A 5,638-nucleotide genomic window follows, 5' to 3' on the forward strand; every position below is an offset into this window, starting at 1 on the left:
TCCTTTGGTGGGAACCTTCCAACTAATTTAAGTCAATGTACACAACTTAGAGTGATTAATGTTGCTATCAACGAACTTGTTGGGCAGATTCTAGATCACTTCAGCTCATTGTCAAAGTTGGTGTATCTAAGTTTTGGTGCCAACAACCTTATTGGAACTATCCTAGCTTGGATTGGAAATTTTTCTTCTTTGTATCGTCTTGATCTTGCCCTGAACAATTTGCAAGGAATCATGCCTAGTGAACTTGGTCGTCTATCAAGCTTGGGATTTTTTCAGCTTTCTGGGAATAATCTGTCTGGTACCATTCCTCCTTTAATCTATAATATTTCTTCCATATACTATTTCTCCGTTACTCAAAACCAGCTACATGGAAGCCTTCCACCTGATGTTGGTCTTACTCTTCCTAACCTTCAACTATTTGCAGGTGGTGTTAAAAGTTTCGTAAGAATTATTCCCGCGTCTTTGTCAAATGCTTCTCAACTTCAGGTGCTTGACTGTGCCAAAAATGGTTTAACTGGGATATTTCCTAATCTAGCAAGCTTGCATGGCTTGGTTCGACTTAATTTTGATGACAATAGACTTAGATATGGGAAAGATGGAGACTTGAATTTTCTCAGTTTCATAGCTAATTGTACTAGTCTGGAGGTCTTAGGTCTTCATAATAATTATTTTTGAGGAGTATTGCCCATCTCCATAGCCAACCTTTCCACCCAACTAACCACACTTTCTATGAGCCAAAATATGATTCGGGGTGACATGAAGACATCCTTATTGGGATTGAGAACCTTGTTAACTTGAACAAACTGAGACTAGGATAAAACTATTTGGGAGGTACTCTCCTTGATGCTCTTGGGAAGCTTTGGAAGTTAAAGGGATTGTATTTGTATGGTAACAAATTTTCTGGGCCAATCTCTTTCTCCTTGGGTAACTTAACAACATTGACATTGCTTTATATGAATGAGAATAGATTTGAGGGAAGGCTACCCCCAAGCCTAGGAAACTGTTAAAGTTTGCTTATACTGAGCCTATCATTTAACAATCTCACTGGCACCATACCAAACCAGGTTATTGGTCTTTGTTCCCTTTCAATTTCTTTGGTTTTGTCTCAAAATTTCTTGATAGGCACACTGCTGTTTGAAGTGGGTAACTTAAAAAATCTTGCTGAGGTAGATCTCTCGGAGAATAGATTATCAGGCGAAATTCCAACCACCCTTGAGACTTGTCTTAGTTTGCAACACTTGTATTTGGAGGGTAATTCATTTGAGGGAGCAGTTCCTTTATCATTGAATACATTAAGAGGGTTGGAAGAAATAGATCTTTCGCAGAATAAATTTTCTGGGAATATTCCTGAATTTTTTAGTAAATTTTTGTCACTTAAGCATCTTAACATTTCTTATAATGATTTTGAGGGCGAAGTGCCAAGTGAAGGTATTTTTGCAAATGCATATGCAATTTCAATATTTGGAAATAATAAGCTATGTGGTGGTATTCGAGAATTACATTTACATACATGCTTCATACAAAATCCTTGTTCGTCTCGGAAGCTTCTTGCACTCAAATTAGTAATTCTTATCACTAGCTTGATCTTAATTGTGCTTGTTTTGTTGTATTTTTTCCCTACATGTCTTATTGTGAAAAGTTCAAGAGAGAGAGCATTGACTACATCTTCCTTTGAAGATTGGCAATTACGTATCTCTTATGCAGAACTCCTAAAACCAACAAATGGTTTTTCTAAGAACAATTTGATGTGTTCAGGTAGCTTTGGCTCTATATACAAAGGAGTTCTTTCTGAAAATGGAGCAATTGTTGCGATAAAAGTATTGAACCTTCAACAACAAGAAGCTTCCACAAGTTTCATTAATGAATGCAATGCTTTGAGAAATATACGTAATCACAATCTCCTTAAGATATTATCTCTGCTTGCACTGGCATTGATCACAAAGGTAATGACTTTTAAGAGTCTAATTTTCAAGTTCATGTGCAATGGAAGTCTAGACCAATGGTTGCATCCTAAAAAAGATTTGCAACATCATAGCAAGAGATTGAAATTTATTCAGAGACTAAACATAGCAGTTGATGTTGCTTTTGCATTAGAATATCTTCATCACCATTGCCAAACACCAATTGTTCACTGCGATCTAAAACCAAGTAATATACTCCTTGATGAAAATATGGTAGCCCATGTTGGGGATTTTGGATTGGTGAAGTTCCTCTTTGAAGCATCTAATAATCCCTTTAAAACTCAAACCTTGTCAATTGTGCTAAAGGGTTCCATTAGGTACATTCCTCCAGGTAATGTTTCAACTAGATGAAGCACAACTCATTGCTCGTTTAACAATTTCTATTGAAATTAAATGAAAGTACGGATTCTTTCAAAAGTAACCATATGCTCAAGTTTGACATCACTTTTTGTGTAGGGAAACATGTTTAACACCATTGGCCACTTGGAAAAAAAAAAGTGTCTAACAAAACAACAAAAACACACACACATCCACAAAATTGTATGAAGGGATATAAGTGTAAACATTGCATAATGCATTAGTGGTTAAATTCTAAGCTCATAAGAGTATTGTTTCTTACCGAAAATTCATTAATGAATTGCAGAGTATGGGATGGGTGGCCAAGTTTCAACATGGGGAACATTTTAGACTATTGCTAGAGATGTTCACGTGGAAAAAATCTATTGATGAAAATTTCAAAAATGATTTGAGTATTCACAAGTTCACGTCAATGGCTTTGCTTGAAAATGTCATGGATATAGTTGATCCATTAATGTTCTTTGAGGAGGATGAAGAAGATGTCAATAATGAGAAAAATGAGGATGACATAAAAGTGAGTGCAATAATCGAAGAAGATCATCATGTCAATGTTAGTAGCAGAATAAAGGATTGCTTAATATCTGTGTTCCAAATTGGAATGTCATGTTCTACAACATCACTGAATGAGCGGATGCCTGCAAATGTTGTTGTCAATGAAATGAATGCACTTAGAAACATATTTCTTAAATTTAAGAAGGGAAACATAAGAAGAATGAGGTATGCTAATTTATTTTATTTAATTAATGGACATAAAGATTGGTCACTTCTTTGTAAAAAAATCGAAAATAAAAACATAGATTCAAAATTGAGATAAAAATGTAATGTGAAAAGAGAAGAAAAGGAAAGAATATCAATCTCTTCTATTAGGATTGTCAGGTTCGCATGTTACTATTATTTGACCCTAATGGAATAAAAGGAATATAATGGTATGTTTGGTAACTGTTTTTTCCCATTATTGTCTGTTTCCAAAAACAAATTTCTATTTTTGAGACTAAAAAACTTGTTTGGCAACCAAAAATAGACATAAAACAAAAACTATTCTTAAAACTCAATTTGTGAATGATACTGAAAACATGCAAAATGCTGTTTTCAATTTCTAGTTTTTAAAAGTCAATGAAAACACCTATTAAATTTAATAAATCTGTCTTATTTAATGAGTTAGCATTAGAGTTCAAATCCTAGTAATAACATATATCTTATATTTTATATTTTTTTTCTTCAAAAAACTATCTTTTTAATTTCAACTATCTAAACATGTTTTTGATTTTAAAAATTCAAGAAATTTTTTTTTTAATTTATATTCCCAAAAACAAGTTTTTGAAAATAGAAAACAAAAATTGTTACCAAACATGACCTTTGTTTGCTGCATGAAAGTAATTACAGTTGTTTCATTCTTTCTTAATTCTCTATCAGTCACACACATGTTGTGTTATTAATTAATTCGTTTGATTTTCTGTTTTTAGATTGACCGGATGGGATGGAATCTCTAAGTAATAAGCCCTGTGACATTCAAGTGATTCAACTGAGCAATCTTTACAGTTTTGAGTTTACACATATGCAGGTTCTGTATCAACCATTCATGTCTTTGTTTTCTAGATAAAAGGTAATTTAGATCAATGGTTCACTGTTATTTGTCAATGACATTTTCTTAAATCACATTCCTTTTCTTTATTTTTTTTTAATGGAATATATGATCCCTCCTTTAATTTCTCTATGTATTACATACCCTATTTGTAGCTTTATGTCATTGCTTAGAACATTCTCAAAAAAAAAAAAAAATGTCATTGCTTAGAAACCTGCACCAGAAGTTGGCTAATTGGCTTTGGCCTTACTCTTCTTAACTTAAAAATGTTTGTGGGCAGGTATTAACATTTTCTCTGGGACCTATTCCTGTCATTTTCTTTTCTAGATTTTTTTTTTTGGTTAAATTTAATTTCTCCCTCTAATATAGCTATTTTTTTTTTGGAGAAAACTAATATAGCTAATTAATCACTCAAATATTACCGATTTAATAGAGCAATCCATAATAACTATCTTTTGATTTAACTTCTCAATCCCTCACATGCTCACACCCCATGTACTCTATAGACTTATCAATCCTTTTGGTCTAGTTCCTCTAGGATTCTCAAAATAAATAAATAAATATATATATATATATATATATATTTTAAAGTTCTGTAGGTCTAGACTACTAATTTAGTTGATTGACTATCTGGAATTACTCAAATTTGTAGTTCCTTGACCCAAAAATGCATGTAATAATTGGTTTTATATTAAGTTTCAAAAAAATGTTATCAGGAACCTTGTAATTTAGCTGACACCTTATGATATTTCTAATAAAAATATTCAGGGTTTGAATCCTAAATTCTCATTTTAAGTATCGGAAAAAAAAAAAAGTTCCAAATAAAATGTTTTTGAAGGATGTGTAGACTTCTTGTGACGAGTTAAAATTATTGACCAGGAAGTCAGATGGATGCTATCTGTATATTAGCATGGGGCCATGGGCTGTAGAAGAAACTAGATGTGTACAAGGTTTAGTGCTGTCGGTGGAACTGACCCTTTTTGCAAGAGACTCAATTGCTCCATGGGCTGATTCTTGGTGGCCCATTTTAGTCGGCTTTAATGGCATTTGTTCTGTCGGCCCAGGAAGTATGGTCCGCACAATTAGACTGGGCTAAAGCCTAAAGATAGCTTTTTTATTTATTTATTTATTTATTATTAATTATGTACAGTTCAGCTATTCTTATGTTGGGCTGGGTTTTCTTACAAATGAATCCAATAATAAAGAAGAGAAGTAATGGACTCCAACTTAAATGTGTGATAAACAAGGGTTGGACTGGCAAAATGGGCTCCAATTCTAAATTTTAAATCCCTTATACTAGGATTTTTTTTTTTCCACATCGTATTTGTACTAGTTCAAATATAAACTAAATAAACTACTTCAAAATGGAATTAAAAAAAAAAAAAAATCCTGCATCAGTATTTTATCCCAAGAATTTTAAGATAAGTGTGACAGTCATAAAAATCAACAAATTTACTGCTCTCTTTTATGTTCAATGAAAATTTAAATACACCTGGAGTAAAAGGTTATACAAATTTCTAGTTTTTCTGTTTCAGTTAAAAGCTAAAAATTTTCAAAGAAGATTTATGTCTATATAAATTAGAGCTATCTCTTTAATAGGTTGGGAATAAACTTAGCAGTTAAGTGATCTAATCTCTAGAAGCATGCCACTAAGACTTGCCCCATAATTGCAAAAACAGAACCTTCATTCAATCATAGCAAAAACAGTAACAATTAAATACTAGCTGTACATTGGTGA

The 5,638-nt window shown here is 32.6% G+C and overlaps 1 pseudogene; it reads left to right on the forward strand.

Annotated features, from left to right (window-relative positions):
• The first annotated feature begins 231 nt into the window (after nucleotides 1-231).
• On the forward strand, nucleotides 232-2,312 carry LOC112031699 (probable LRR receptor-like serine/threonine-protein kinase At3g47570; annotated as a pseudogene).
• The last annotated feature ends 3,326 nt before the right edge of the window (nucleotides 2,313-5,638 follow it).

This window comes from Quercus suber, unplaced genomic scaffold (assembly GCF_002906115.3).
Source record: "Quercus suber isolate HL8 unplaced genomic scaffold, Cork oak 2.0 scaffold_494, whole genome shotgun sequence".
Lineage (NCBI taxonomy): Eukaryota > Viridiplantae > Streptophyta > Magnoliopsida > Fagales > Fagaceae > Quercus > Quercus suber.